This window comes from Chiloscyllium punctatum, chromosome 52 (assembly GCF_047496795.1).
Source record: "Chiloscyllium punctatum isolate Juve2018m chromosome 52, sChiPun1.3, whole genome shotgun sequence".
Taxonomy (NCBI): Eukaryota; Metazoa; Chordata; class Chondrichthyes; order Orectolobiformes; family Hemiscylliidae; genus Chiloscyllium; species Chiloscyllium punctatum.
Window position 1 is genome coordinate 16,554,059 of NC_092790.1, and position 11,203 is coordinate 16,565,261.

The following is an 11,203-nucleotide window of genomic DNA, read 5'->3' on the forward strand; positions in this document are numbered from 1 at the left end:
GGGCCAGGAGATTGTGGGGATGTGAGGAAAATCTTGTTCAACCAGAGGGTGGTGTGCAATCTGGAAGCCACTGTCTATAAGGATGGGAGAAGCAGAAATAGTTATTATATTGAAGGAGGATTTAGATGTGCACTCGTGACGTCAAGACTATGGGGCCAAGTACTGGGGAAATGGGATTAGAGAATATGAGGTGGTTGTTTCTGACCAATACAGGGTCGATGGGCCTTTTTCTGGGCTGCAGACCTCTCGGAAACTATGACTTACTCACTTTGAGATGTGTATTTTACATCCAAGATACCAACTAAGGGGATTTGTACATTTCATGGTCAGAGATGAGGGGTTTGTCGTTGAAAGAGAGATTGAGCAGTTAAGGCCAATATGCTCTGGAGTTTACAGGAATCAGGGGAGTTCCAAATGAGAGATTTAGGGTGGTAAAGGAGGTGGGATTGACAAAGGAGACAGAGAGAGGATGTTTCCTCACGTGTGACTATTTAGTATGAGAGGCTCATAGTTACAGGAGAGGGGGGTGGGGCAGATTTAAATGAGAGATGTTGAGAAATGGCTTCTCTCCAAGGGAGAGGGGGTGGGAATATCTGGGAATTCATCCCCCAGTGTATGGTGGGGGGGGGCATTTCGGGATACTGAATAAATTGAAGGAAGGGACAGGCGGATTGTCAATCAGTGAGGGGTTAAAGAGAGTGGGGGCAGGAAATTGGAGTTGAGGCTGGGATGAGATCAGTCACAGCCATAACGAACAAGGGAAGCAGACTCCCGAAGGCTCCAAGCCCGTATGTTCTATTGGTCATCCAGCTACCTGCACACTTTTTAGTGTGGGTGCCTCATAGCACATGCTCAGAAAGCTCTGAATCTGAGGGCCTAAACTGTGGGATGCATCACAGGCCATTAGTCACTTAATAGCCAAGACCATATGATACAGCAGCCATTTGGCCCATCAAGTCTGCTCCGCCATTCTGTCATGGCTGATATGTTTGTTAACCCCATTCTCTTGCCTTCTCTCTGCAAAGGTTGATCAAGAACCTATTTATCTCTGTCTTATAGACATAATGACAGCCGTAATGAGTTCCACAGATTCCCCACTCTCTGGCTCAAGAAATTCCTCCCCATCTCAGTTCTAAAGGGAGTTCCCTTCACTCAGAGGCTGTGCCTTTGGTCCTAGTCTCTGCTACTCGTGGAAACATCTTCTCCATGTCCACTATATCCGGGCCTCTCAGTATTCTTTAAATTTCAACCAGGTTCTCCCTCAATCTTCTAAACTCGATCAAGTCCAGACTCAGAGACCTCAACCTCTCCTCATATGATAAGTTCTTCATCCCTGGGAGTTTTCTTGTAAACCCCCACTGGACTCCTTCCAAGTTCAACACATCCTTTCTTAGATAGGGGGTCCAAAACTGCTCACAATGTTCCAAAGGTAATCTGACCAGAGCCTTATACAGCCTCAGCAGTACATCTCTGCTCTTGTATTCTACACCTCCCAAAATGAATGCTGACATTATATTTGCCTTCCTAACTGCCAACTGAACCTGCCTGTTAACCTGAAGCGAATCCTGAACTCGGACTCCCAAGACCCTTTGTGCTTCAGATTTCTGAAACCTTTCCCCATTTAGAAAACAGTCTCTGTCTTTGTTCTATCTACCAAAGTACTACCCACTTTCCCACATTGTATTCCATTAGCCATTTCGTTGCCCACTCTCCTAGCCTGTCCAAATCCTTCTGCAGCCTTCCCGCTTCCTCAATACTACCTGACTTCCACCAATCTTTGTGTCATCAAAGAAACACTCAAGACAATGAAATGGCAATGCTCCTAATGTGAATGAAGCTATACCCAAAGCGAATGGCTCACTGCCCCAAAGACTAAGGCCAGAAGGGGCCACTCTCAGACATTAAGCTCTTGTACCGAGGCAATCTACAGATTGATGTCCCAGGGCCTAAAATGTAGGCATCCCCTCAAAACAAGATGAAAGATAAAGCAATTAGCCATCAGTGTATCGTTCCCTCTTCCAATTCACTTTAATTTAGTTGACATACTTGGAACATGTCTGTGATTTAGATGATTGCAAACACTATCGAGTATTAATAAATTCAAATAATGCAAAAAGAATTCAAAAAGCTTGGGCAGATCATCACTCCATGCTATAATTATGCAAAGGAAAACATTAGAGTCATAGAGATGTACAGCATGGAAAAGGACCCTTCGGTTCAACTCGTTCATGCCGACCAGATATCCCAACCCAATCTATTTCCACCTGCCAGCACCCGGCCCATATCCCTCCAAACCCTTCCGATTCATATAGCCATCTAAATGCCTCTTAAATGTTGCAACTGTACTCACCTCCATCACTTCCTCTGGCAGCTCATTCCATACACTTTCCACCCTCTGCATGAAAACATTGCCCCTTCGGCCTCTTTTCTATCTTTCGCCTCTCACCCTAAACCTATACCCTCTAGTTCTGGACTCCTCAACCCCAGGGAAAAGACTTGTTCTATTTATCGAATCCATGCCCCTCATGATTTTATAAACCTCTATAAGGTCACCCCTCAGCCTCCGACGCTCCAGAGAAAACAGCCCCAGCCTATTCAACCTCCCCCAAAGCTCAAATCCTCCAACCGTGGCAACATCCTTGTAAATCTTTTCTGAATCCTTTCAAGTTTAACAACATCTTTCTGATAGGAAGGAGACAAGAATTGCACGCAATATTCCAAAAGTGGCCGGTACAGTCGCAAGAAGTCTTCCCAACTCCTGTACTCAATTTTTTACCAATAAAGGAAAGCATACCAAATGCCTTTTCCACTATCCTATCTACCTGCGACTCCACTTTCAAGGAGCTATGAACCTGCACTCCAAGGTCTCTTTGTTCAGCAACATTCCCTAGGACCTTACCATTAAGTGTATAAGTCCTGCTAAGATTTGTTTTCCCAAAATGCAACACCCCACATTTACCTTTCTCAGCCCATTGGTCCATTTGATTAAGGTCCTGTTGTAATCAGAGGTAACCTTCTTTGCTGTCCACTACACCTTCAGTTTTGGTGTCACCTGCAAATTTACTAACTGTACCTCTTATGCTCACATCCAAATCATTTATATAAATAATGAAAAGTCATGAACCTAGCACCGATCCTTGTGGCACTCCACCAGTCACAGGTCTCCAGTTGAAAAAACCCTCCACCATCAGCCTACGTCTCCTACCTTTGAGCCAGTTCTGTATTCAAATTCTGTTCTCCCTGCATTCCATGGAATCTAACCTTGCTAATCAGTGTCCCATGGGGAACCTTGTCGAATGCCTGACTGAAGTCCATGTGGATCACATCTTACGTTCTGCCTTCATCAATTCTCTTTGTTACTTCCTCAAAAAACTCAATCAAGTTTGCGAGATATGATTTCCCATGCACAAAGCCATGTTGACTATCTCTAATCAGTCCTTGCCTTTCCAAATACATGTCCATCCTGACCCTCAGGATTCCCTCCAATAACTTGCCCACCACCGACATCAGGCTCACTGGTCTATAGTTCCCTGGCTTGTCCTTACCATCCTCCTTAAACAGTGGCACCACATTAGACAACCTCCAGTCTTCCAGCACCTCATCTGTGACTATCAATGACCAAATATCTCAGCAAGAGGCCCAGCAATCACTTCTCTAGCTTCCCACAGACTTCAAGGGTACACCTGATCAGGTCCTGGGGATTTATTCACTTTTATTGTTTCAAGACATTTCAAGGTAATATGGACATTTTTCAAGATGTCACCATCTGTTTCCCTACATTCAAAACCTTCCATGTCCTTTTCTATCGTAAATACTGATGCAAAATACTGTTTTAGTATCCCGCCAACTCCTGCGGCTCCACACAAAGGCACCTTGCTAATCTTTGAGGAGCCCTATTCTCTCCCTAATTACTCTTTTGTTCTTAATGTATTTGTAAAAACCCTTTGAATTCTCCTTAGCTCTATTTGCCAAAGCTATCTCATGTCCCCTTTTTCCCCCTCCTGATTTCTCTCTTAAGTATACTCCTACTGCCTTTATACTCTTCTAAGGATTCATTCGATCTATCCTGTCTGTACCTGACATATGCTTCCTTCTTTTCCTTAACCAAAACCTCAATTTCATTAGTCATCCAGCATTCCCTACACCTACCAACCTTTCGTTTCACCCTAACAGGCATATACTTTCTCTGGATTCTCAATATCTCATTCCTGAAGGCTTCCCATTTTCCAGCCGTCCCTTCACCTGCGAACATCTGCGCCCAATCAGCTTTTGAAAATTTTTGCCTAATGCCGTCAAAATTGGCCTTTCTCACTAGCGATGTTTAAAAGTGGCTGGGTATTAGAGGGTTAAGATAAACTAGTTTCACTGAACCAGAAATGTTATGAAAGTACTGCATCCTTTACCAGCGTTTCTTATTTTTGAGATGGTGAAAACTGAGCACACCAAACTGCTATTCGTTTTGGAATCATCTATAATCAAGAAAATATAAACAAAGTGAACCGAAAGTCTAGAGATCAGAATGTTAAACCAACAGCAAACGCTGCCTCAAACTGATAATTGAGGTCACAGCCCCAACCCAGCAGGAATATAAAACTCTTGGCTATATATCAACCTTTTCAAAGGAGTTCACAAACCAGGTGACTCAATAACATCGAATGTGTATTTTGCATCAACATTCACTACAAAGTTTGTGCCCACCCTCCCAGAACAAGCTCACATAGGAAGGTAGAGGTCCTGGGATCATTTACAATTTTTTTTACTATTATTCACTCATGGCACATGGGCATCACCCACTGGGCCCAGCATTTATTGCCCAACTCATCCCTAGTTGTCCCCTTGAGAAGGTAGGGATGAGCTGCTTTCTTGAACTGCTGAAGTCCATATGCTGTAGATAGACACACATTGCCCTGAGGGAGGGACTACCAGGATTTTGACCCAATGACACTGAAGAAACAGTGTTATATTTCCATGTCAGGACACTGAGTAGCCGGAAGGGGAACTTGTAGAGAGTGGGTGTTCCCACGTATCTGCTGTACTTGTTCTTCCAGATGGAAGTGATTGTGGGTTTTGAAGGTGCTGCCTGAGGACCTTTGGTGTATTTCCACAGTACATCTTGTAGATGTTACACACTGCTGCTACTGAGCATGGGTAGTCGAGGGAGTGGGTGCTTATGGATGTGGTTCCAACCAAGCGGAGCTGCTTTGTCCCTCGATGATGTTGAGCTTCTCGAGTGTTGTTGGAGCTGCAACTATTCAGGCAAGGGGGGAGCATTCCATCTCACTTCTGACTTGAGACTGAGGTAGTTGGAATGGCTCAATCAGGGAAGATTCTAACCATATATATCCCTCTAAGGAATAATGGAATGAAATCATGACAAATCAATATTGTTCTGTCTTCCTCAGATGGATCCCAGGGTCTACCCTACAAATTCCAAACTGAGTCATACCCATCACACACAGCCTCCCTCAGATATATGGAAAGCCTTTGATTTTCCGCCATCGAGAATCTCAAGGTTTGTAAACAAAACGAATTGTTGCCATCGTGTGCCCGTGTTCTTTACTGAACAGTACATGGCTCCAGCAAAAATAAAGGATCAAAAGGAAAGTTGGAAAGTTGTCTTACAGTAAACTGTCAGTCCCCAGGTGGCAAATAATATCTGTCCCTGCTGAGTTTTTTCCAACAATTTCTGTGTTTCCTTTTATTTCTATCATTCATTGCCTGAAGAAAGCTAATGGAATTCTGGCCTTTATATTGAGAGATCTGGTGTACAAGGATGCAGAAGGGTTGCTGTAGTTATACATCACCCTGGTTAGACTCCACTTGGAGCAGATCTGGGCACCACACCTGAGGAAGGATAGATTGGCCTGGGAGGGAGCACAGCGGGAGTTTACAAGAATGATACCTGGGTTTCAGGGGTTAAGTTATGAGGAGAGGTTACACAGATTAAGCCTGTTCTGTCCAGAATTTACACGGTTCATGGATGATCTGATCAAAGATATTAACAGGAGTAGACGGTGTATAAATTGAAAGTGTTTCTACTGGGAATAGGGAGGGCATATCCAGAGAATTACAGCCAGACTGTTCAGGAGAGATGTTAGGAAGTACGACTGCACACAAAGGCTGGGAGACGTTTGAAACTCTCTTCCACCAACAGCAGGCATTGCTGGATCAGTTGATAGTTTTAAATCCGAGAGATACATTTTTTGTTGAGCAAGGTTATTAAGGGGATAAGGGGCAAAAGGCAGGTTTGTGAAATCAGGTCACAGATCAGCCACTGAATGTTGGAACAGGCTCAAGGGGCTGAATGGCGTCCTCCTGCTCCTTTATACGAATATTCCACATTAATAAATTATGGAACCCCCTGCAGTTACAAAATGGCATTTCCACACACCGGAGCAATTAGCGATTTCAAATAGAAACTGAAAGTCCAAATATTTTATTTTTATCCTCCCAAGCAGCACATTCCAAACCCAACAACTCAAATAAGTTTCTCCTCATCTCACACTCTCATTGACAATCTTGAAATTCTGACCAGCCAAATTATAATAATAATAATAATAATAATAATAACAGTAGACCAAAGAGGGGAAAACAATAACTTTCTTTACCCTGTCAGAATTGTTCAGAATTTTCAACATCTCAATAACGTCACTACTTCATCTCTGCTTGAAAGAGAACAAGCTCAATCTCTTGAAACTTTCCCTGTATCTAAAATCCCTCATCGTTGTGATCATTCTCGTAAATCTCCTTCACACTGTCTCCAGGGTTTGAACATCCTGCCTTAAGTAAGGTGTCCAGAACAAAACAAAACCAGCCTAGGTAACAGAAGGCCAACTCCCTTTGTCAAATGTATTTCTAAATTCAGCTTCTGTTGCCTGTGAAGGTAAGGTGTTACACACAAAGAAATACCCAACCGGTCAAAGGTGTGTCTCCAACATGATCTAATATTCACCATTCAATACTTGTGCTGTCACTGGAATTAATTTATTTTCTGCTCTCTGCTTTGTGTCGGGTGTCAGGTTAGCTTAGTTGGCTGGATGGCTGATTTGGAATGTGGAGTAACATCGACAGCGTGGGTTTGAATCTCTCTCTGGCTGAGGATATCATGAAGGACTGTCCTTCTCCATCTCTCCCCTTGTGTGAGGCATGGTAACCCTCAGGTTGAACCACCACCTACCAGTTATCACTCTCTCCCTCTCTCTCTGACACTCCAGCTGAGGTCCACCAGTGTCTTTTGCAATTTCAACATCACTTCCTTGTTGTCAGACTCTATGCCCCTATTAATAAATCTGAGGATGCTGTGTGTTTTATTAACTGCTCTCCTCCTGTTATGCCTCCTTCACTGATCTGTGGATATATACCCCCAGTTCCCTCTGCTCCTGCACCCCCTTGAGAATTTTACCCACTACTTTGTATTGTCTTTTTGTTTCGTTCAACCAACATCCTTCACCAAATTTGTGCTGAGTCACTTTTGTCTTTATTTTCTAATGTTCATGAATTAAAACCTATTTTGTTAAATCAAACTTCATTTTCTCCCTCCTAGTAGTTTTGCTACTAACTAATAATACAACTCCACAAGAACATACAGACTAGGATCAGGTTGAGTCCATTTGGCCCATCAGGAACCTGTTCTCTGGAAATGATTGAGTGAATCTCCTCTGAACTATCTCCAGTATAAACTGCATCTGTCCTCAAGTAAAGAGATCAAAATTGTACCAGTCTCTTCTCATAAGACTAACCTTTCATCTTGGCAATCAATTCAGTGATCTCCTTTGAACTCCCTCCAATTCAACTACATCCCTTCTCAAAGAAGGGGACCAAAACTGTCCGCAGTACTCTGGATGTGGAAACCCCAATCCCTTGTACAGTTGCAGTAACAATTAACTACTTCCAAAATCCATTCCTTTTGCAATAAATATCTTCCTTGTGACCTGCTGTAGACTTTGCACTGACATTTTGAACTTTTTCTCCTATTCAGATGATAAATTGCCTTTTTCAATTCTTCTAACTGCAATGGATAGTCTCACTGCTAATGGGACTGACCAACGCTCAGTTCACTGTCTAACAGAAATTGTGAGTGTGTCCTCGATTTGAACTGTTGTGCTTTAGATTTGCAAACAAGTCAGACACAATGGTTCATTTGCTCCAATTTGTCTAACAAACGTAAAATTGCTGCGTTTGCATCCCAGGGTGATTTTCAGGCCATTTGGACAGTGTTTGAACACTGTTTGAAGTTGCTAACTGCCTCACTAATTTACCTGTGCCACCGGGAACTGTTGGAAGAAGCAGCTGGAGAAAATAAGAGAGAAAGAACATAGGAACGTTTTACTGTAAACATTCAGCTTCTCCTGCTAGTAAATTAATCTGGATTCTTTGACTGATGCGCAAGCAACAGTTATTCCAATTTTAACCTTTAGTTTATATCTGTGCTGACCATTCCTCTGAACACAACACATTACTTTGTTTGTCTCCCCAAGTAATTTCATCTGCCACTTGCTCAGCCTGCCCACATCCTCACAAAGCACAATCCCAAATAGTGCTTTATTTCTTTTATAATTCACTTGTGCGACATGGAAATCATTGACTGGGCTGAAAATCTATTATCCATCCCTAGGTGGCCCCTTGAGAAGGGGGTAGTAAGTTGCCTTCTTGAACCACTGCAGTTCCACGATACCATTAGAGAGGGAACTACAGGACTTTGACCCAGCGACACTAAATGAATGGCTGATACATTTCCAAGTTGGGATGGTGAGTGGCTCATAGGGAAACTTGCAGGAGGTGGTATTCTCATGTATCTGCTGTGCTTGTCCTTCTAAATGGACGTGGTTGTGGGTTTGGAAGGTGCTGTCTGAGGATCTTTGGTGAATTTTTGAAGGGCATCTCGTAGCTGCTACTTAGCGCGGGTGGTGGAAGGAGTGGATTTGGTGCCAACCAAGCAGGGGCTGTGTTGTCCCTGGATGGTGTTCGGCTTCTCAAGTGTGGTCTACAAGGTGCACTGCAGAAGTGACTGAGGAAGCATGTGTGTGCGCACGTAAAAGTATGCGTAAGTGTCAGTGAGAATACGTCTCTCTCTCTCTCTCTCTCTCTCTCACACACACACAGACATATACACTTTCATACACTCACTCAAACGCACTCACACACATACCCTCTAATACACACACCCTCATACACTATGTGACCAACATCAGTTTGAAACCTACATTGAGTGCTGACCGGAGAATGATCGCTGGGGTTACCTGCTGGAGTGTCTCACCCACCAATTCCGGAGTTTAATGGGAAGCAATGTGATGAGAGAAAGGGTCAGAAACAGTGGGACAATGAGTACTGCCATCTCAGTGCTGTGTTCCTGTGCTGGATTCAGAGAGGCATTTCCTATCAATAACATCATCCCTTCAGCAAACACCAACCCCAGTGTTCCTGTCGCCTCCCCACGCCGTCCACCACCCCACCTCCTGCCAACACTCATCCACTTGGAGGGAAACCCTTGTGTCTGTAAAATTCCCTCCAAACCCTCACCATTGCAGTAACATCGTTGTTAATGAGAGAGGCTGCACAGAAACAATATCCCACCAATCCAACCCAAACTATTCGATGCTAAACTCAAAAAAAAAGATCGCTCTGCACCAACTCTCTCTAAATTGTCAACTAGAAGTTACTGTCCTTCATTTTCACGGCCTGCATACAACAAGGCAAAACTTGCCTTGACCTCCACCAGTTAGCGGCAACTGGGCCATTCACAAAGAAACATCGAAAATATCAACAGGAGGAGGCCATTCCACCCCTCTAGCCTGCTCCGCCCATTCAAAGGGATCATGGCTGATCACCCAACACAGCCGCTTGTCTCCCTGCACTCTCTTTTTAGCCCCAAAGAACTCAATCCAACTTCTTCCTGGACAACATTCAGTGTTCTGGCCCCTGACTGCTTTCTGTGGCAGAGAACTGTACAGGCTCCCCACTCTCTGGGTGAAGACATTTCTCCCCATCTCAGTCCCACTCCATTTCCTTTTGACTGTGACAGCATGGTTCCGGACTCTCCGAACAGTCGCCTGGAACACCCTCCCCTTTTTTACTCTGTCTCATCCTTGTTCAAATTTATAGGTTTCTATGAGATTCCCCCTTAATTCTTCTCAACTCCAGTGAATGTCATCCTAACCGATCCAGTCTATCTCCACCTGTCAGTCCTGCTATCCCAGGAATCATTCTGGGAAACCTTCGCTGCACTCCCTCCATAGGCACAATATCCTTCCTCAAATAAGGAAATCCCCAAACTGCGTACACAGTTCTCCAGGGTGTGGTCTCACCCTGTCCAATTGTAACGAGACATCCCTGCACTTGGACTTGAATCCTCTCGTTATGAAGGCCTCCCTTATCTAAGAAAGGATATTACTCTCTCTCTCTCTTTCTGTCTCTCTCCCTCCCCTGCACAGATGCTGCTAATCTGCTGAGTGTTAAAAGCAATTCTTTAGTGTTCATGTCAAGACTTCAACTGGACCCCAGTGAAGAACGAACACAGATCAAAGATGAAGAATGAATTACCTGGCTCTGTGAGGTTGATGGAATACCTGGTCACATTAAATATTGTTCCCACCCCAATTGATCGCGACGCACTAGTATCTGCCTTGGTGCTGGGACTAGAAGGATTCAACGGCCAACTCTCTCCTGTCTGAGCTAAAGTTGTAATTCCTGCTGGCATTAAGGCTTACCTTTGAAAGTAGCATTGAAAGTACGGTCCTGTATCTTGACACAATACACACTCTCGAACAAGACGATTCCCAATTGGAACCTCCATTTTATTGACTCTGGGGGTGAGGAAAACCCCAACAACAGGAACTGGAACACAACAAGACAAAGAGGAAATAAAAGATTGGATGTTGAAATTGTCTTTTTTTTCCACAGACGTTATCTTCTATGACAGGATAATAAATGACAGAAAGGAGAAATAAAACAATTGAGATTTCACATCATTGCAAAGTCTCCATCTGTTGTAAAGTCTACACTTTGAAAGATTTCTGTTAACAATGGATGGCCAAATGGTACACCATCCAACCATTGCCCTCTTGATATTCAATGCTATTACTATCACTGTCCCCAATCCCTGCACTATGAAATCTTGGGGGTTACTGTCACTATCCCCACCCCGCAGTATCAACATCCCGGTGGTTACTGTCGCGGTCCCCACCCTCATCCACATTCAACATCC

At 43.9% G+C, this 11,203-nt stretch overlaps 1 protein-coding gene across 12 annotated transcripts in view; it reads left to right on the plus strand.

The window, feature by feature from the left end:
* LOC140470704 (histone H2A-like) overlaps window positions 1–10,962 on the plus strand; it is a 149,458-nt gene extending 138,496 nt beyond the window's left edge. For 8 of the 12 annotated variants that reach the window (XR_011956625.1, XR_011956626.1, XR_011956623.1 and 5 more), the window contains 2 exons: window positions 5,403–5,512; window positions 10,431–10,962. The gene's annotated coding sequence lies outside the window, so the exon portion shown is untranslated. Of the gene's footprint in view, window positions 1–5,402; window positions 5,513–8,614; window positions 8,749–10,430 lie in introns of all 12 variants that reach the window. The other 4 variants (XR_011956627.1, XM_072566730.1, XM_072566729.1 and 1 more) reach the window with 2 other exon arrangements.
* The last annotated feature ends 241 nt before the right edge of the window (window positions 10,963–11,203 follow it).